Source organism: Lutra lutra, chromosome 11 (assembly GCF_902655055.1).
Source record: "Lutra lutra chromosome 11, mLutLut1.2, whole genome shotgun sequence".
In the NCBI taxonomy this organism is placed as follows: Eukaryota; Metazoa; Chordata; class Mammalia; order Carnivora; family Mustelidae; genus Lutra; species Lutra lutra.
This window is the reverse complement of record NC_062288.1, coordinates 15,947,801-15,969,837: the sequence shown is the minus strand read 5'-3', so window position 1 is coordinate 15,969,837 and position 22,037 is coordinate 15,947,801. Positions and strand designations below refer to the sequence as shown.

The 22,037-nt window shown below is 42.7% G+C and overlaps 1 pseudogene; it reads right to left on the bottom strand.

Moving 5' to 3' along the window:
- Positions 1-8,573: 8,573 nt before the first annotated feature.
- The window catches only part of LOC125081304 (uncharacterized), a 45,206-nt pseudogene continuing 31,742 nt past the window's right edge, over positions 8,574-22,037 (bottom strand).

Sequence of the window (22,037 nt, the reverse complement as noted above, 5' to 3'; positions counted from 1 at the left end):
CTCAGGTCGGCCAGACTCTCGCAGGCTGTGGCCTACATAACCTGCGTGGATGTTTCTGATTCAGGGATTAATTTCTGTCCTCACTGAGCTGTTGCTTTGAATGCACGTTGTGATCTTGCTCCATTTCCCATGTTTTCAGTCATAAGCTTCCAGCGCAAAAACTTTGGTATCTTGTTCCTTACATGGACTTCTCCCTCCCCCTGCTGGCCATTTCAGGCATTACATATACCTTACAGTTTGTATTGGAGCCCAGGTAAGCGCAGGCTATTACAGCAAAAACTCAGCTTAGTGAGTGGAGGTGCCCAGAAATACTTCGTAGGAAACCTGTTTTTCCGATTGTATATACTCAGTGTGCTTGTAGATTTTTCTAAGCTGATCTTCCTTGTAAGGCCCCTATTTCCCATCCTCAAATGAGAGGATTAACTAATATGCTTGGTGTTGTATGTACCTGTGAAAACTACAGAGATTTGCTTGTGAATATGCATACTTATGTTTACATAAAGGCACAGCATTCATGTCAATCCATGTCTGTCCGTCTGTCTGTCCCCCAGTTCACTGGTCCTCAGCGCTGCTTCTAGTGCCACTGGCTGCCACCACTGCATTAATTCATACACTGACAGTGACAGACACCCTTACTGTTGTCCAGACTGGCTGTCAGCAGCAAAGCTGTCCCCGACAGCTCAGGGGCTCTGCATGCTGGGAGTAAACATTTCCCTGGGAATCTGATCCCAGGGAGGCTGGTCCCAGGAAATACACAGACATGTCCTCCATAAACACTGCCCATGCTGTGTTATCTCAAGTTTTTACTGGCCTGATGGCTCCCACACAGCATCCCATTGTTTGAGGAGGTAATGGGTTCCTGTCTGATGATGAGCAAGCTGACGGTCTCTGTTTATACCTGGTATCCATGAAGCATCTCCCTCAGAGACAAGGTTCTCCATGTGCTTTAGGGGCAGCAAAGTGGAGACTGGCTTGCAGAGGCTCACACAGCAGAACCAGGCTGCCTGCATTATGGCCGGGGACCCCCTTTTCCTGCTTGTGAGCCCTGAAGTCAGTGCTCCTGCCGCAGTTTCTCAGCTCCTCATCTGCACAGAGGAAAATCAGCAAAAGGGAGGCTGGTACTACATTGCACTTGGTGTCAGCCTGTAAACATAATGAATATCATAATGTAAAATGCCTCCTCTTCCAGGAAGCTCACTTTGGCTGCAGGTTGTGCGTGTGTGTGTTTGTGTGTGTGTGTGTGTGTGTGTGTGTGTGTGTGTGTGTGTGTGTGGTGATTTGCTAACCAACATTCACCCTGCAGCTGTGTTAATATTTACAGGGCTTCTCACCCAATGTCCCCTGACCCCCATGCTGTCAGTCAGGCTACTGTTGGTATCATTCTGGGAGGCTGTCCTGTTACTAGGAATCCAAGTTGGGGGATGGAAGGACAAGGCCCAGGTCCTGTGGGATGATCTCTGGGCCCCCAACCACTAGGGGGAGACCTGCCTCTGCATTTCAGGGCTCCCTTCTGTGGGGAGACTGCCTTTGCCTGTTGCACCTTATGGGGGACAAAACTTAGTTTGCCAACACACTAGCCTGCTGGACCCTGGGAGGAGGGAAAGCACCAGCAGCCAGAGAGGGATGGGGCACCACGGAGAAGCCCACGTTGGCCCAGTGTGTGTTCAGGGGCTGGAGACAGAGTGATGTGGGCTGGAGCCGGGCTGGCAGAGCATTTACAGGCATTAGGAGCTTCTGGCTCAGGCAGGTGTCTTTTGGGAGCAGCTGCCTTCCCTTCTAATTTGAATGGTGCTGGATTATGTGTCTGTCAGCTGACGACAGCAATGCCCAGTGCATTTGACTCCCAAAGGTTGTCCTCTCACAGGTCCAGCCTCCCACATGTTCTGTACCATCACAGTCTATAATAGTGAAGCTTCGTTTTCCAGTGTGAGCTCCTGGAAACTGCATTTCCCTCTCCTGGTCACGTCTGTCCTTACAGCTTTTCTCTCAAGGGGCTTTCAGCTGGGTGCTCCCATCATTCCGTTCCTTCTCGCCTGGACTGAGACATGGTTTCTGGATCTCAAAGTGTTACCTCAAGAGGCAGAAGAGGAATCAGAACATGTCTCCCCAGGTTAGGCTCCTGAGAGAGACTAGAGACTGAGCTAGAACTCAGTCCCTAGCCTCAGGAACTTCAGGAGTTTCAGGACCCTGGAAGTCCTGATTGGAATGGAGCTGTACTCAGGGGGTGAGGTGGATCTCTGGTCTCCATCCTTCAGTGGGCCTAGCAGAAATCCAGGGCAGGTGGAGGACAGAATGGGGAGAGAACGTGGCTCCTCTCTCCAGCTGTCAGGCCAGGCTTCCCTAGAAGACAGTGTGAGCCCTGGGGGAAAGGACATTCCAACACCTGAAATAGCCAGCACCTCTCTGTCCCTGTGATCCCAGTCCTAGGACACCAAGTGCTCTGTGTTTCTGAACAGCCCTGTTCCTCAGGGACAGAGAGATGGAAACCAGTCAGGCTGAGCTGAGACAGCAACTCTAAGAGTCAGTGACCCTCCAGAGTCTCCTGTGGCTTCCAAAGAGCAGGCAGTGGCTTTGTGGGGCCACCATCAGCACAGGTGGTGCCTGGAGGGGATGAATGGTGTGTGAGGGAGGAACATGGAGGGTTGGAGGAGGCAGACAGCCAGACAGACAAATGCTCAATCACTCAGGATTCCCCCATCCTCCTCCCGTGAGGGACAGAGGGATTCCTAGTGCTATGGGATCCTGAGCGTGCCAGGGGGTTCTCATCACATGTGGGCTTTGAGACCCCCAGACATGGACTTGGAAGCCCCACGAAGGACTAAGCTCCATGGTTCATTACTGGGCTGGAATTCTTCTCTGCATGATGGCCTGAGTGGAAGCCCAAGGGCCACCCCTGCCCTCTTGTTGGTGACATGATCAAGACTCAATGCAGAAACCCAGGCCGTTTCCACACATGCTGTGGTTACGCTCTGTCAGCATCTGGCTCAGTTTGCCCTGCTTAATAGGAAAAGAAGGCTCATGTCCTAGAGCACGTTAAGGAAGAGTGGAGGAAAAATAACCTTGCAAATGGTTTTATTTTGGGTTATATCATTTATAGGGCAGAAATCTACAAGAATAGAATTGTTGTTCAAGAGTAATTGTCAAACACCAGAATCAGATGAAGATAGGTCTTCTATCCTGAACCCTCAGTTCTTTGAAAGCCTGTCCTGGAGCGTGGCAGAGAGAGCTAATGGAAGTTGCTTCTGTAATTGTGTGTCAACATCTAATTGAGCTTGAATGAAACCATTTCATTCTTTAATGTGACTGAGGCTTGAATGCTATGTGATGCAACCAAATTCAAGAACACAGGATGAATGAAACAATTTACAACAGCCTGTATTTTCATGGTCTATAGCACATAGACCACAGTCTATAGCTTCCTCCAGCTTCTCCCAGTGTCACATCCCCTGGGTCCCTCAGCCTCTGTGTGATGGTCCCTCTCATAGTGTGTAAGTGTGCTGAGCTCCCACATCGAGCTTCCTCCCTGTTTCTGTCCTCTTGTAATTTCCTTCTTTGGAGTGCATAGCATTTTAGTAAATGAATATTTCTTTACCATCTTAATAACACTTTGTCCATTTATAAAAGGCTATTCTTTTATTATGCTTTACATGGCCATTTCTCTAAAAAAACACATACCATAGGCCAAGAGCCCGACCTAACTCAGATTTTTTATTCATTTTGTGTTTTGTTTTCTTTCCTTCTCCTTTTAAGATTTTGTGTATTTATTTGTTAGAGAAAGAGAGACAGAGAGAGAGCCGAGAAACAGTGAGCAGCAGGAGGACAGGAGGAAAGGGAGAAGCAGACTCCCCACTGAGCAGGTAACCTGACTTGGGTTCAATCCCAGGACCCGGGATCAAGACCTGAGCCAAAGGCAGATGCTTAACTGACTGAGATACCCAGGTGCCCCAAGTGTTTTGTTTATAATGATGTTGTTGATTTCTGCAGGGAGGAAGTATTCCCCAGGGAAAGATGCCATAAGTACCGAGTCAAAGATAGGCAATTTTAAAAACTACTTGGAATCTGTCCTTATAGCACTGGCTCATGGTTTATTAGCAAAGCAGTTTTTGGTTGAAAGATTTTCAAAGTACCTCTTTTTGCTGTGTTCTATTCTGGTTCTGAATCTGAGCTGGTAAAAAATGAGAATATCATCTGTGTTTTCCTCTATCATACAAAGCTCAGCCTTTCTTCCTTCTCCTTCCCTCCTTCTACTCTCAGAACACTGAACAGACATTGAACACAGCAGGCATTGAGGATACGAGAGTAACAGAGACTGGGTCTTGCTGTGGGAGCCATGATGAGACCCAGAATGTAAAATAATATAAGTGAGGGCCACAGACCCTGTGACGTGTGATCTGCATCTCAGAAGACAGAGCAGAGCAGGGGAAGGGTCTTGATGCTCTCTTATTCCCTGTCATCCCCTCACCTGACCATCCTCCAGCACCCGCTGTGTGAGGAGGGAGCGCTGTCCTCCAGGTTGCCCATGACAGAGACCAGAGCCTCCCTGGGGAGCTGCCCTTTCTCAGGCCCCCATCCCATTGCTCCCTCTGCCATTTACATCCTCTGTGTTCCTGCTTCCTGTGCCTCATGCTTTGTTCCACGTCCTGTCTCCCCCACCTTCCATTCAGCTCTTCCTGCTGCGGTTCCTGCACCAGCTCCTGTCTCCCTGCCTCAGTCAGTGTCTCCCCGCCCCACCAGAGCGCCATGGGACATAGAACACTGCATTGTTTCACGAGTTCCTCAATCCACTCTAGGAGGTGAAAGTCTCATCAGCCTATTTCAGAGATGAGCAGATTGAGGCACAGGGAAGGGGATAATTTGTGCAAGGCCATACAAAGAGTGAGAGGTGGAGTTTGCCTGTGTGGCTCAGGCGTTAAGTGTCTGCCTTTGGCGGGGTCATGATCCCAGGGCTCTGGGATCAAGCCCCACATCAGGCTCCCTGCTCCCTGCTCAGCAAGAAGCCTGCTTCTACCTCTCCCACTCACCCTGGTTGGGTTCCCTCTCTTGCTGTCTCTCTCTCTCTCTCTGTCAAATAAATAAATAACTAAAATCTTAAAAAAAAAAAAAGAGTGAGAGGTGGAGCTAGGATTTGGATCCTCGCTCAGTGCTAGAGTCTATGCTCACAGCTAATCCATGTGGTGGCTCTCAGTATTTATGGAAATGTAACATTGATCCCATCTTCTCCTGTTCAAAATCCTTCAGTGGTAGAAAGGATAAGGGAAGTGATAGGTACTTAGCCTGGCAATAAGCACCATTTGACCTCACTTACAGTTGTCCAACCTCCCCATAGCATCTCCTTATGTTCTCTTCTGAACTTTGTTGAAGACCTTGTGAGCCTAAACCTTCAGGCCATTCGGCAGCGTGCTTTCTCCATCCTTCACACTGTTGCTCTGCAATTCTACTCTCCACTCCCAGGAGAGAAGCCTTCTCCCACCCCACCCCCACCCCCTGGCTGCTGGGAGGGTTTTCTCTGCATTTCCTTAGGAATTCTCCCCAACGTTGTCATGTGTGCTGGCTGCACTGCCCTCAGCACTGACCTGGCCTGTTTCCACCACTGGGATAGTAAACTGAGTTAGAGACTGTGTTATGTTATTCCCAGCATTGAGCTCAGTAAGTAGTGAAACACACACACACACACACACACACTAGTGCAGCAGGTAGCAGGTTCCAGGCAGAAAGACTCATGTGAGTGATCGGAGGCACAGCAATGTGACCGTGAGTCAGGCGAACTCCAAGTAACTTGATATTCTGGACTCTTGATATTGGATCTAAAAGCAGGTTAAACCATGAAAGCAGAGTCAGAGGAAACACAAACTCTTTCTCAACCAGCAGAAACTCAAAGGACTATTAAACTTTTGCCTAACTCATTATGAGGTTATTTCATGGAGATTTTTTGTATGTCATAGGACTTACACTTTTGGAAAAAAGTTCACATTTTACTTCATGCTTTTGTATAGCTTTCATTTTTCCAAGAGTAATAATTTCTCAGTAGTAATGTATTTACTCAATTAGAAGTTCAGAAGAGCAGGATGATAATAACAGGAAGAATGCCACGTAGACATTCTTCATCCAGCTTCCAATTCTGAATCTATGGTTGTCTTTCTGCCTCTGATTTTTACCCCCACCTAGTGTTGGTTGTCAGCATTACCATTTCGTTGGATCCTGGAGCTGAGCTAGAACAGTGTCAGGGTGTTGTGCTTTGTTCAAGACAAAATGCAGGTGAGTAGCAGGCAGAGAAGAAGTGTTGAAAGTGACTGACTTTACTGTATTATATTTTCATTGTCTGAACATTCAAGTTAGGGAGTTATTAAAATTAAAACTATTACTGGAGCAAGTTTCCTAGAACGTAAGATTCGATTCTAAAGCATCGTGGGCTCATTCGGCTTGTGCCTACAAATGAAACAGGACATCTGGGCTGATCCAGTGCTGGGACAGATCCAGTGCTGATGGGCCCCTGGTGGAGGAGAGGGTGTCTGGGGGCTGCTGACCTTCTCCTGAATTTCTTTCTCCAGCACCTAGTGCGGCAATGGCACAGAGTAGAGGATAGCTGTGGAAGGAAGGGAGGAGAAGTAGAAAGAAAGAAAGACATCGGGGGCACCCACATTTACAATGTTAGCACTTTTCCTTGTAAAGGAATGGGTTGAGTTTTGTTATCATAGAGATTTGGAAAATTAGCACCTTTTCTTGTATGAACTTTGAAAGATATAAAGGGAGTCTGCAGGTTTGCGTCTTGGTCTCCTTCTCTGTGTCTTCAATGGAAAGAAGGAGGGAGCACAATTCTCTGTCAGACACTTGGCTGAAGGTGTTATGTGGGATCAGACAGCTGAAGTGAACCAGTCACAATGCTGAGGAAAAGGTGGTTTGTCACCTCTTGAGTCATGGGAAGACTTAAAATGAAGATTAGCTCAATTGCATCATATAATCTGTGCTAAGGAATCTAGATAAAGGCCCTGAAAATGGAATTTGACACCTTCTGAGCCCACATGGCTTTAGGTCATTTGCTAGTTTTCCCCTCTGTGTCTCCGTGCTTTCTACATGCAGAAACAGTTCCAGATCTCTAAGTAGGTCCAGGCATTTGTTCTAAAGAGATCTGATCAAATTCTTGAGACCCAAGGAGTAGATCGAAATTAAATTTCTTCTTCCTTATATCTGATCTGACCTTATATCTTCCTTATATCTTACATTGTTACCACATGGGAACATTTCCTTGGTTTCCAAAAGAACCTGTTTCACAGAAACTGAAGCTGATTATAAATAAATAGAAAATCTTTCCCAATTTTAAATAAGACATTGTTTTATTTCTAATATATGAAAATTTCAACTTTAGATGCATTCATTAGCAAAAATAGAAAAATATACAATCACTAATTTTTCAACAACTTACCAGACACTGAACATTTTGTTTTAAACCCATGTTTGTAGAAATATAAACACACATAAAAATGAGTGTCATACTTGGTAGTGTGTGTGAATGAGTGCACTACGTATTATTACTAAAGTAGAGCTTCCAGCAATGTTCCAGCTAATGCTGTTGAGGACTTGCATGTATCCAACATAAGTAACTCATCTCATCCACACAACTCCAGGAGACAGGTCACTCACACTGTATCATCATTTTACAAATGAGAAGGCTATGACACAGAGAGTTCAAATAGCTATAGACCCAAGATTTAAACCCAGGCACTTGGGGTTCAGAGTCCAAGCACTTAACCCCTCCCCCACCCTACCTTTCCAGTGTTAGTGCAGCTCTCATGAGGTTCTTGTGAGATCAGGAACCTGGTGCTCGTGATGCACTGGGACAGTCATGCGACAGGTTATACTGTCACCACTGGATCGGTTTCAACCAAATGAGTCTGGATCTGCTGACTTTGAATTAGATGTAACCTGGGCACCTTCACTGGCTGTGGAGCTAGGGCCCCAAAGAAGGCATCATAAGGATTGTTTCAGGGCAATAATTAGAAATGTGGAAGTGACCATTATAACACTGCTTAATTGGAAAGCTCAGTTGCCATGCTGTCCGTTACTGTGGACTTTCAATTAGATTGCACCAAATGGAGAACACAGAGGCAAAGGGAGATTTTTGGTTGTTTTATTGTAGCTATTATGAAAAACAGTATACAATTCAGGTAGCAAAGATTGCAGCTTCCGGATGTGTAGAATAAAAGGCCTCCAGGCAGTTATCTGGTTAAAGAGCCCCATGGGACATGACTAGAAGCTGCATCCTGGTTGTTCTCAGAGGTACGGAGACTGGGTGGTTGAGGAACTGGTGGACATTAAGGAGAGAGGGGTGCTGAAGTCCCTGTGGATGCCCCCTGGCCCCACCCCTGAGTCATGGTAGCATTTGTTCTTGCTGCAGACTGAGAGCTTCTGTTTGCCCAGTGATTTGTTAACCTATTTTGCAATATTGACACAATAGGAAGAGACACATGTAAATGGAAATAAGGCAAATCCAGTAAGAAAGCACCACTAGATGCTCAGCAGACACTTTTAGCAACAGTAGTCAATAGGGAAAAGTGGACCCTTGGTGCCACCATCTGTTAGGAAATCTTCCCACTGCCATAGATTGCTGGTGTCCCAAGCAGATGGACAGTGATGATGGTAGAGTAGACCAGACTCTTGAGGAGGAGGAAGAGCTAGGTGTAGTAGGCAGAGGTGCTCATGAGATGCAGCTGCAAGGTGTCTAAAAAAGTCTTTTATTAATTTCACCTTTTGTTCTTTTGAATGGCTAGGATTTATTAATGGGAGGGTCATATTATACATTTCTGATGACCTAGGTTGAAGGGACACACTCACACCAACGCAACCCAAGAGTTAAACATCACCACCACCACCACCACCACCACCTCCAAGACAACTCAGAGTCCCACTGGCAGGTCAAGTCAATCAACAATTTCTGTGAAATTCACTTACAGTATTCTGAAGTCTTAAAAAGTCAAGTTGCATCTCTCTCTTTTTTTTTGTTAAGATTTTATTTATTTGACAGAGAGAGAGGTCACAGGTAGGCGGAGAGGCAGGCAGAGAGAGGGGGGGAAGCAGGCTCCCTGCTGAGAGCCTGATGCGGGGCTTGATCCCAGGACCCTGAGATCATGACCTGAGCTGAAGGCAGAGGCTTAACCCACTGAGCCACCCAAGCGCCCCAAGGAACTAATCTAGTGGGATAAAAAACATTAGTGAAAAATAGTTTTTAGCATTTTTTCATCCACACCTTGTCTCTAAGTAAGAATAATAGGCAACATCCATTGACCACAAAAAGAATGTCACTTATTTGGGGAATGTTGCATTCAAAGGTTTAATCTCATTTAATTGTTCAGTAACTAATCAAATTTATTAGATCACTCCTATTTTACAAATAAACTTAGGACAGAGAGAGAGGCAATTTGCCTGATTTCACACAAGTAGTAAGTACTAGAAACCAGATTTTAATTCCAACAACATGAAATTTAAGAAACCTCCTCAGCTGCTCCATAATTCTGTATCTCCATGTGCAGTAGATACCAAAGACATCAAATGATTAAGGTTAAGTATAAAGTTGGATAATTGTGAAGGAGGGACATGATGGCAGAGAAGTAGGAGACCCTGTTTCAACCGGTCCCCTAAAGTGAGCTAATTATCTACAGAGCACTCTGAACACCCATGAAATCAGCCTGAGATGTAAGATTATACACTTCTGGATCTCTACGGGGGCAGAAGACATCAGTGGATAGGTAAAGTGGAGTGGGAATAATCTGGCTGATATAGGAGGATTAACTGAACGGGGAGGGAGCCACCAGAAGTGACCCATTGAGAAGTAATACCCCAATACAAAAGTGCCCTGTGCTTGGGGACCAGCATTAACTTGGAGTCTGGTTAAAAGCACTCAAAAAGAGCAAAAGATCTTAAGGGGCAACTGGTGGAATTGGGTAGTCACGGGCACGGGCCCAAGACCACCGACCCAGGACAGCCACTGCTGGTAATGATCTATGCCAGAGAGTGGGGTGGAGCCTCCAGTCCATGATCCCTGAGCCCCCAACTTTCCACTGTTTGCACCACTGCTAAGCTGAATGCAGTCCTTCCCGTGCATGAGAGAGGCTGGTGTGGGTGCTGGCTAGCACCCTCTAGGTCCACAGCCTTCTGCGCTCTGTGTACCCTTTCATGACTGCTGGGTGCTCCCACCTGTGCCTGAGAGAGCTTGGTGTGGGCAGCAGAGAGCGCTCTTTAGGACCCCGTCCTTCTTTTTTTTTTTTTTTTTTTAAAGATTTTATTTATTTATTTGACAGACAGAGATCACAAGTTGGCAGAGAGGCAGGCAGAGAGAGAGGAGGAAGCAGGCTCCCCGCTGAGCAGAGAGCCCGATGTGGGGCTCGATCCCAGGACCCTGAGATCATGACCTGAGCTGAAGGCAGAGGATTTAACCCACTGAGCCACCCAGGCGCCCCAGGACCCAGTCCTTCTGCCACCTGCTGAGGGTCTGGACGCTCCCAGCCCACGCCTGGGAGAAGTGTCACAACAACAGGGTCTGAGTACGCTGTGTGGGTATGGACCCCAGACAGCAGTCCCGACAAGGGCAACCACTGGAAGCGGGCTTCCTGGATCAGGAAACTTATGGTTTTAGTGGCACAGGGGTATAGAGACAAGCAGGCGCTTTGGGCAACCCCTGAGACAGTGGCTGGGGATGTGCTTTCTCTGTGGGAGTTTGCACAGCTCAGCTCAGTTTGCAGGGGGAGTCTGTGTGTTCTGGACCACCCAGAGGGAAAAAAACTGAGGCTTCTCTCTGAGACAGAGGTCTGGGTGCAGTTTGCTTTCCACTAAACCTCCAAAAGCTGCAAAAAGCCACCAAAGTACAAAAACCTTCAGAGAACAAAAGCCTGAAAAACCGGTTTCCACAGAGCTCAGCCCCTTGATAGGGGACAGGGCAACTCAATCCAAGCAAGACTGACTGAAAAGCAGCACAGCAGACCCCTCCCCCAGAAGGCAAGCAAAAGAACGAGAGGACAACCACCACAGCATCCCAATAAAACTGTAAAACCCCAACATCCAGGTAAAACAATATATTAAGCTCCCGGTATTGCCCTAAATCCTGTATATTTCATAGATAGAACTTTTTTTTTTAATTTGTTCTCATGATTCTTGTTCTTTTAATCTTTTTAATCTACTTACCATTACAACTAGAAGTTTAATATATTCCATAATAACCTTTTAACTTGAACTTTTTCCATACATATACCTGTGTTTTTCTTTTTCTTTTCTTTTTTTTTAAATATACATATAGATATAAGCTTCAAGGTAATTCTTTTCCCCTAATCAATACTACCCCTATATATAGACCAGTTTTAATCTCCCTTTATCTCTGGAAAGTTGAGTCCTTTAACAAAGATATCAAGATATACCCAGGAAGAGCCAAAATAACCTTCCTCTCCCACATCAAGGATTTATAACCACCCTCCCTTCTTTTTCTTCTGTCAGTGTTTCTGTGTGTTTGTTTTTGTTCTGGTAGTATATAAAGCTTATCCTTGAAGTTCATTTTGGCTGGGTTCTTTTTTCTTTCTTTCTTTCTTTCTTTCTTTCTTTCCTTCTTTCTTTCTTTTTTTTTTTTCTTGTCATTGATTTTTGTTGGTCTTTTTTGGTCCATTTTTGTTTATAGACCTTATAATTCTTACTTTTGGGGCTCATTCTGGCTGGGTTTTCTCTTTTCTCTCTCTCTCTCTCTTTATTCTTTTTTTCTTTCTTCTTTCTTCTTTTTTCTTCTTTCTCTTTCTTTTTGGTGGTGGCTTCCGATTGCTCCAAAGCATTCCAGGGTGCACCTTGCCTGCATTGTGGTTGATATATTCAGATATACATTCCCTCAACCACCTCTCACCAAAATGACTAGGAGGAGGAACACCAAACAGAGGAAAAAATCAGAGACTATGCCCTCTCCATCAGAACTGTTGGATATGGACATAAACAGTATGTCAGAAAGGGAATTCAGGGTAACAATTATCCAGGCAATGGTTAGCTTGGAGAAAATCATTAGTGACAACATAGAATCTCTAAGGGCAGAAGTGAGAGCTGATCTGAAAGAAGTTAAAAATGCTATCAATGAGATCCATTCTAATCTAAATACTCTAATAGCTAGGGTAACAGAGGCAGAAGATAGAATTAGTGATCTAGAGGACAAAATAATAGAGAAAAAGGAACAGAAGGAGGCATGAAACAAACAGACTAGAAGCTATGAAAACAGAATTAGGGAAATAAATGATGCCATGAAATGTTCCAACGTCAGAATTATTGGGATCCCTGAGGGGATGAAAAAGGAGAGAAAACTAGAAGATATAGTTCAACAAATTTTGGATGAAAATTTTCCCAAACTGGGGAACAGAATAATTGTTTGGGGCCCAGAAGGCAGAAAGAACACCCACCAAGATCAACAAATCTAGAAAGACCTCAAGGCACTTAATTGTGAGACTAACAAATCATAATTTTAAACAAGAGCTTCTGAGGGGAGCAAAGGGAAAGAGATTTCTTACGTATAGTGGAAGGTCCATCAGAATAACCTCAGACTTCTTCACAGAAACCTGGAAAGCCAGAAAGGGCTGGCAAGACATATTCAGGACCCTAAGTGAGAAGAACATGCAGCTAAGAATACTTTATCCAGCAAGGCTGACTTTCAAAATGGATGGAGAGATAAAAAGCTTCCAAGACTGGCAAGGTTTAAAAGGGTATGTGACCACCAAGCTGGCACTACAAGAAATATTAAGGGGGGGGAGGTCTATAAAAGAAAAAAGAACCCAAGTGACATAGACCAGAAATTTACAGAGACAATCTATAGAAACAAGGACTTCACAGGCAACATGATGTCAATAAAAAGGTATCTTTCAATGATCACTCTCAACGTGAGTGGCCTAAATGCTCCTATAAAGTGGCACAAGGTTGCAAATTGGTTAAAATGACAGGACCCATCCATATGCTATCTACAAGAGACCCATTTAGAACCTAAATATACATCCAGACTGAAAGTGAAGGAATGGAGAACCATCTTTCAAGCCAACAGGCCTCAAAAGAAAGCTGGGGTAGGGATTCTTATATTGGATAAATTAGATTTTAAACTAAAGACTGTAGTCAGAGATAAAGAAGGACACTACATCATTACTAAAGGGTCTGTCCACCAAGAAGATCTAACAATTGTAAATATTTATGCCCCCAATATGGGAGCAGCCAACTACATAAGCCAACTGTTAGTCAAAATAAAGTCGTATTGATATGAATACCTTAATAGTAGGGAATCTTAACACACCACTCTCAGTAATAGATCATCTAAATAGGAAATCAATAAGGAAACAAAAGCTTTGAATGGCACATTGGACCAAGTGGACCTCATAGATATATACAGAATATTCCACTCTAAAGCAACAGAATACTTATTCTTCTCAAGTGCACATGAAACTTTCTCAGAATAGACAACATACTGTGTCACAAATCCCATGCCAAATGATTGAGATTATTCCCTGCATATTCTCAGACCACAGTGCTTTGAAACTGGAACTCAACCACAAGAAAAAGTTTGGAAGGAATTCAAACACTTGGAAGCTAAAGACCAACATGCTCAAGAATGTTTGAATCAAACAGGAAATCAAAGAAGAACCTAAACAATTCATGGAAACCCATGAGAATGAAGACACATCAATCCAAAACCTATGGGATACAGCAAAGGTGGCCCTAAGGGAAATTAGGGGGAAATTCATAGCCATCCAAGCCTCCCTCAAAAAAATGGAAAAATCCAGAATACGCCAGCTCTCTTTACACCTTAAAGAACTGGAAAACCAACAACAAATTAAGCCAACCCCACACACAAGAAGGGAAATAATCAAGATTAGAGCAGAGAACAATGACATAGAAACTAGAGATACAGTAGAACACATCAATGGAACTAGTAGCTAGTTCTTAGAAAGAATCAATAAGATCAATAAAACACTGACCAAACCAACCCAAAAGAAAAGAGAGAGGATCCAAATTAATAAAATTATGAAGGAAAGGGGAGAGATCATGACTAACATCAAGAAATAGAAACAATCATCAGAAGTTGGAGGGGATGTGGAGAAAGGGGAACCCTCTTACACTGTTGGTGGGAATGCAAGTTGGTGCAGCCACTTTGGAGAACAGTGTGGAGATTCCTCAAGAAACTAAAAATAGAGGTTCCCTATGGCCCTGCAATTGCACTACTGGGTATTTACCCCAAAGATACAGATGTAGTGAAAAGAAGGGCCATCTGTACCCCAATGTTTAGAGTAGCAATGGCCACGGTCGCCAAACTGTGGAAAGAACTAAGATGCCCTTCAACGGACGAGTGGATAAGGAAGATGTGGTCCATATACACTATGGAGTATTATGCCTCCATCAGAAAGGATGAATACCCAACTTTGTAGCAACATGGACGGGACTGGAAGAGATTATGCTGAGTGAAATAAGTCAAGCAGAGAGAGTCAATTATCATATGGTTTCACTTATTTGTGGAGCATAACAAATAGCATGGAGGACAAGGGGAGATGGAGAGGAGAAGGGAGTTGAGGGAAATTGGAAGGGGAGGTGAACCATGAGAAACTATGGACCCTGAAAAACAATCTGAGGGTTTTGAAGGGGTGGGGGGTGGGAGGTTGGGGGAACCAGGTGGTGGGTATTGGAGAGCGCACAGATTGCATGGAGCACTGGGTGTGGTGTAAAAACAAGGAATACTGTTACGCTGAAAATAAATTTAAAAATTAAAAAAAAAGAAGTTATCAACAGTTATATGCCAATAAATTAAGCAACCTAGATGAAATGGATGCATTCCTGGAAACATATAAACTTCAAAGACTGAATCAGGAAGAAACTGACAACCTGAATAAACCAATATCTAGTAACGAGATTGAAGCAGTGATCAAAAACCTCCAAAAAAAAACAAAAACAAAAACAAAAACAAAACACAGAGCCCAGGACCTGACAGATTCCCTGGGAATTCTACCAAACATTCAAAGAAGAAATAATACCTATTCTCCTGAATCTGTTTCAAAAAATAGAAACAGAAGGAAAACTTCCAGACTCTTTCTATGAAGCCAGCATTACCCTGATCCCCAAACCAGGCAAAGACCCCACCAAAAAGGATTTCAGACCAATATCACTAAATGAATATGGATGCCAAGATTCTCAACAAGATCTTAGCAAACAGGATCCAACAGCACAATAAAAAGATTATTCACCATGACTAGGTGGGATTTATCCCTGGGAGGGAAGGGTGGTTCAACATTCACAAATCAATCAATGTGACAGAACAAATCAATAAGAAAAGAGAGAAGAACCACATGATCCTCTCAATTGATGCAGAAAAAGCATTTGACAAGATACAACATCCATTCCTGCTTAAAACACTTCAGAGTATAGGGATAGAGGGATAGGGATAAAATCTATCTATGAAAAACCCACAGCTAATATCATCCTCAATGGGGAAAACCTCCAGCCTTCCCTTTGAGATTAGGAACATGACAAGGATGCCCACTCTCACCACTGTTGTTCAACAGTGTTGCCAGAAGACCTAGCAATAGCAATCAGACAACAAAAAGAAATAAAATGTATTCAAATTGACAAAGAAGAAGTCAAACTCTCTCTCTTCCCAAATGACATGATACTTTATATGGAAAACCCCCAATCTACTAGAACTCATACAGCAATTCAGTAATGCGGAGGGATACAAAATCAATGGACAGAAATCAGTTGCTTTCTTATACACTAACAATGCAAATATAGAAAGGGAAATTAGAGAATTGATTTCATTTACTATAGCATCAAGAGCCATAAGACAATAAAGTTGGGTGATGATTATTATTAGCCAAGGTCCAAAGCCCCTTGATTTTGCATATGGAGGACAGAACACCAGGGGTAGAATCAATGTTCCTCATCACTTTCTTGATACATATGTATGGAAACAGGGCCAGAAACCAGTACTTACCATGTGTCAGCTAAATGAGTTACCTATGCCAGACACTCCACAAATATGATCTTATGTCTTTAATAACTGTGAGGTGTTATTTGTGTTATTCTGGGTTGGCCCAGAAAGTGTACATACTGTACCCAAATTTATGCAACTACTAATTATAAAACTGAGGTATAAGTCTAGTCTGTGGCACCTGAAACCCTGCTTTCACACCCCTCCCCATGTGTGCACCTGACTCAGGACCTTGGCTTTGGGGTTTCTTGTTCAATATCAAAAACTTAGAGGAAGAATAGCAAATGCAGTAAGCGTGTGAATTCTTGATTCAGATGGTCTGTGTTTAAGCCCCAGATCACTGTGTGTCATGGTGCAAGGGTTAATTAATTTTAGCTCATTGCTACCATGTGTCAAATGGGAATAAAATCCCTCACAGTGAGTATTAAGAGAATTAAATAAAACGCACTCACAGTGTAGCACAACACCTTCTGTACAACCTCTCAGTGTCAGTTCATGTTATTAACCACCAGAAAGAACAGAGACTTTTTAAAAAGCAGAACCAATGCTCCTTGTTATTTCCTTTGTGCATATGTGAAGAGAGGATGAATCTATACTTACAATGTGTCAGCTAAATGACATACCCTGTGGTAGATATTCCATATATGTGACCTAATGTCTTCAATAACTGAGTCAGGTGTTATTTGTATCATTTGTGGTTGACTCGGAAAATGTAGATAGTTTACCTGTATTCATGCAACTAATAATTAAAGATTGGAATTTAACTCCAGCCTGTGACACCAGAAACCCTGCACACACACCCCCACCCCATATGTGCACCTGTCTCAGGACCTTGGTTTTGGGAATTAGAGGAAGAATAAAAACTGCCTGAGTGTGTGAACTCTTGATTCAGAAGGTCTGGGTTAAAGCCCCAGATCTAGCTGTGTGGCATGGTGCAAGGGACTGAATTAATTTTGACCTATTGTCCTCCTGTGTAAAATAGGGATAAAATCGGGGCACCTGGGTGGCTCAGTGAGTAAAAGCCTCTGCTTTCGGCTCAGGTCATGATCCCAGGGTCCTGGGATCAAGCCCCGTATCGGGCTCTCTGCTCAGCAGGGAGCCTGCTTCCTCCTCTCTCTCTGCCTGCTTCTCTGCCTACTTGTGATCTCTGTCTGTCAAATAAATAAATAAAATCTTTAAAAAAAAATAGGGATAAAATCCTTCACAGTGTTAGGAGAATTAAACAAAATGCACTCACAGTGCAGCACAACACCTTCTATATGAGAAGCTCTCAGTATCCATTCATGTTATTAACCACCAGTAAGAACAGAGAATTAAAAAAAAGACTAGAGCCAACTGTGTACCATGTTTCCTCAGTCAGTAGAAACAAAGGCTACAGTGATGAATGGAGTCCATTGTTGAAAGAATTCAGAGCACATCACTGCACCCTAATTTATAGTCCTCTCACACCCAAAACAGCATTTACTGTGTGGAGATGACTCCCAAGAAATGATGGATTGACTTAAAATATGACTTGGTCTATCTTGCAAGATCTGGCCATTCTGAGGCTTCTCCCTGAAGCCAGGGAAGTTCAATGGTTAAGTTGATCAGGAAGAAAAAATGCTACAGCAGAACATAAAGGCAAACATAGACAAAAACTTACCATTTTCATCACTCAAAGAAGCTTTTGTGTAGTTAATAGCAGTGAGCTCTAAAGGAAAAGGGAGCAAGTATTATTCAATTGTTTATTTGCATTATTTGATGTGTATCTGTGTTGTGAGTAGAGGATAGATACAATTTGTCAGCAGAGAGGAGAGTCATTACTAATAGGAGCCCCACAATGCTAGAAAAGGTTAGTCTGCTTCTGTGTAATTCAGTAGATCAATTTATACATTTTTCTGCACATGAAGATGTTGAAATTCATGAATGATACATGTTTTCCTTTTTTTTCCCTCATAACTGGAGGGTAATGTCTAAGACTATCTTGTTTCCTTCTGTGCTTTTAGGTCCCAACACAGGCCTGCTGCACAGTAGGTGTTCTATAAATACTTGAAGTTGAAAGGAAAAATAACAGAAACAGTAGCTGCTGTACAGTCCTCAGCCCCCACTGCTGACATGAAGGGTTGCTACCAAAATGAATTTATCCAACCCTAGAATCCACCACAGAATCTTACATGTTGGAAGGAGTCTGTTTCAGGTAAATTCCCCATCTAAGAAAAGAAAGCAACATTACTTTTCAAGTCATGCTTTCCACAGTATCCCCAGCTCCTCCTACGATTTTCTATAATGGTAGATGGTGTTTGTGGACATGACAACAATACTAGTGAAAGCCAGTTCCTATTGATTGATTATTATTGTGCCAGTATGTGAGAGCTCACAGGCATTATCTCATCTGATCTCCTAGTAACATTGATGTAAACTGAATTTGGAGGGCTCCATGTCAGACATGAGGAAATAGTGTTTAGAGAGTCTAAGTACCTTGCAAAGAGTCATAACAGAGCCAGCAGTCAAAGGGCCTTTGTAGGGGTTTAGATGAGCTAGAGCCTGTGGAAAGTACCTTATGAAACAGTACATAGAAATGGAATATAACTTTACCATTGTGGACTCTGAAGCATTCTCTCTTCTAGTATCTTAATTACTGTTAGCAAATGACCTTTCTGTTACAGCTCAGCATTCAGTGCACTTCTTTTCAGGAATAGAATAACAGTTCAAGTCATACTGATAGCTGTCTGAATATACAAAAATGAGGTGAGGGTTGTATTCATCTACAGCGTTAAAAAGAAAAGAAAAGCCTAACATACATACAAAGGCAAAATTCCTTGAAAAGGTCACTGACCACTGGATGCAGGAAGAAAGATTTTCAAGGTTATTTTGGTTTACTCTTTTTCAGCTTGATACGTCCTTGTCCAGAGATACATGGTTCTGGTGGGCAATATTATGCACCCCACACAATCTTATTTTGGTGTGCTCTAAAAACAGGTTTGAGGTATAGGCTTTGGAGTAAATTCCAAGAAGGGAAATGTTAGTATATTTATGTTAAATGTTAAACTATCCTTAAGAGCTGAATTTGAAGTGCCTTAAAGATCTCTTTCTTCTCCATATAGTGACTTTATCATATTTGTACCTGAAACTATTATAACACTGTAAGTTAACTAACTGGAGTTAGGATAAAAACTTAAAAAGGAAGATAAATAAAAACCACTTACCATAATGCATTGATTGATATAAAGAGAGTAAGGTTACAATTTTCATGATAAAATTTGTATGTGTGTCCTAGGTGCTCTTTTTCAATCAAGGTTCTTTGAAAATTTGGACAAGATGCGTTTTATCCCTCTTCAGAATCACTCATTCTTTTGTGCACAAATACATACCTACATACATACACATACATGTATTTGTTTTTAGGATTTATTTATTTACTTGAGAGAGAGAGAAAGATAGAGCAAGGTAGGGGCACAGGGAGAGGGATTGGGATAGATTCCTAAGCAAGAGCCGGAAGCTGAGCGGGAAGCCCAACATGGGGCTTGATACCACAACCCTGGGATCATGACCTGAGCTGAAAACAAGAATCAGATGCTTAACTGACTGAACCACTAAGGAGCCACTTAACTAACTGACTAAGCCACTAAATATATATATATTTAATGAAAAACAAAACAAAAAAATTTTCAAGAAACATCACTAGAAATTTGCTGTAGAATTGTATTAACAGAAATGCCCTCTTCAGCTTTGTTGCTATGAGAAGACCTTGGAAGACATTCCTTTCACTAATAAGTTCCAAGTAAAACACATCATAAAGAGAAACTTCTCCCTTACCATAATCATTACCATGGAACTTACTATGCATTTTATTTTTCTCTGATCACTAGAAAATCAAAACCTAACAGGATACTTTAGCCCAGGGGTTTCATTAAATGTATGCTTTGTTCACTTGTTTCCTCTCTGTCTCTTAGCTATAGAAAAAAATTAGGGCTGACTGTGTTATCTTATTTTAGTGGGTTTTAGGAAATTATATAAATAAATACAATAAATATAAAAATAAATTCGCCCATGTTAAGTTTTCAAGAGCAAGCATTTTCACTGACATAATTTTATTTGCTCTTCATTGTAGTCAAGGTGAAAACAAAGGTAAATATTTGACCCTAATTTGATCATTGAACAAACTATGAATTTATGAATAATAAAAATTCAATCAAATAAATTTCAAAGATCTAGTTGGTTGTATCAATTGATCTATTCATGAATCAGGCAGTATCTAGCAAGTAGAGGGGAGCTCCAAAGGGTTACAAAAAAGGGAAGATTTTTAACAGTAGAGAGGAAGTAAAAAAAGTATTAGGAAAGAATCCATTGTTTTAGGTAAGGTCACCCTCCTAAGGAGAGCAGAGGGGTCAATCAGTAAACTTCCTAGGGCTGACATGGAAATTCCCATGTCCCCTGGTTAAAGGTTACAGTTCTGACTGTTGAAACTGCAGTTAGGGGGCACCTGGGTAGCTTAGTGGGTTAAGCCTCTACCTTCAGTCAGGTCATGATCTCAGGGTCCTGGGATCAAGTCCCGAATCAGGCTCTCTGCTCAGCAGGAAGCCTGCTTCCCCCTCTGTCTCTGCCTGCCTCCTAGCCTACTTGTGATCTCTCTGTCAAATAAATAAGTAAAATCTTGAAAGAAAGAAAGAAAGAAAGAAAGAGAGAAAGAAAGAAAGAAAGAGAGAAAGAAAGAAAAACTAACTACAGTTGGGTTGGTATTAAGCCTTAGTTCACTGACTTGGAGCCTCAAGCCAATGAGGCCATTTTGAGCTTGTGGTTTTCCTTTTGACAACCCTGTCTTTTGATCAGACTCTCAGCTTAACTGAGAGCTGGGATCAAAACTGAAGCATTAACACCACTCTCAGCAACTGTTGCCCAGTGTGGCATTCACAGTTCTTGACCTTTTTGTTTAATCTTTGTGATATTCCCAATTTACCACTTCAGCTTTATGATTTCTGAGTTGGTCATTCTCTTTGTTCTTTGATGTTCCAGTCTATGGCTCTGAGCTTGCACCTAAGTCTTTTAAGAGAACAGAGCACACTACGTGGATTATTATGATTACTATAAACAGAATTACCATAAACTATAATTCCCAATGTTTTAGTGCAACTTGAAGTCATGGTCCCTGAGACTCAAAGCAATTAAAGTCAAATAAGAAAGACACTGAAGGAGTCACTCTTTTAAACCCCGTGGCTTGGTCAGTGAGCTGATGTTTACTGAGTTGTAACTTCCCTGAAGTGTTAATCCAGGGCAGGACTCAGTTGGTGGCTATAGCACAGACCCAGACTTGCTCAGCTGAGAGATAATCAAGGGCTAACTTATTTTCAAGAACAACTTTAGCTAGAGTCTAAGGCTTTTTGTTGGATAGCCCTTGCTTTAGCAAGAGATTCTGTAGCAATTTCAGGAATGAAGAAGTTCTTGATGGTACCTCATTTACATTTATCCCTAACCAGGGAAGTAGGGCTCTGCCAAAGGAGTGAATCCTGGGTCTCAAAAACTTCATGGTAGGTTCATTCCAACTCAGGATGTAAATTTAGGGGAGTCAACCAGTGAGCTGTCTTACTTAGCTTGAGAAAATTTAGGACCAGCCATTAGATTTTGTGCTAACCTGAAGTACAGGTTGCTCTAAATTCCAGAGTTTATCCCCCTTGACAATGACCTGGGAGATACAGATCAAGATGCTACCTTCTCAGGCCAGTGCCAAAGTTAAGGGGAAAAAAAAAAAAGAGGGAGAAAGTGTTTCATGTTTGGTTATCGTATGAAGTCTTCATCCACTGTTTTGGTAGAGCAGTCTATCCGGGTGTCAGCTACTCCTGGAATGGAGTTAAGCCACACTTTGGTCCTGCCGTAAAGTAGCCACAAATGAAATGTAGACCTAAACCTTCTGGCCTTGTGTTGGGGTCTCCAGTCTGACAATCACCAAGCCAGTTCCTCAAGGACACAAAACAAACTTAGGAAAATTTTGCCATTATATCTGGGATTATAGTTCCTAGATGTAAAATAAACTGGTGTACTGGAAAGCAGTGAACTTGACACTTCAGAATTTAAGGATCGCATTAGCTAAACA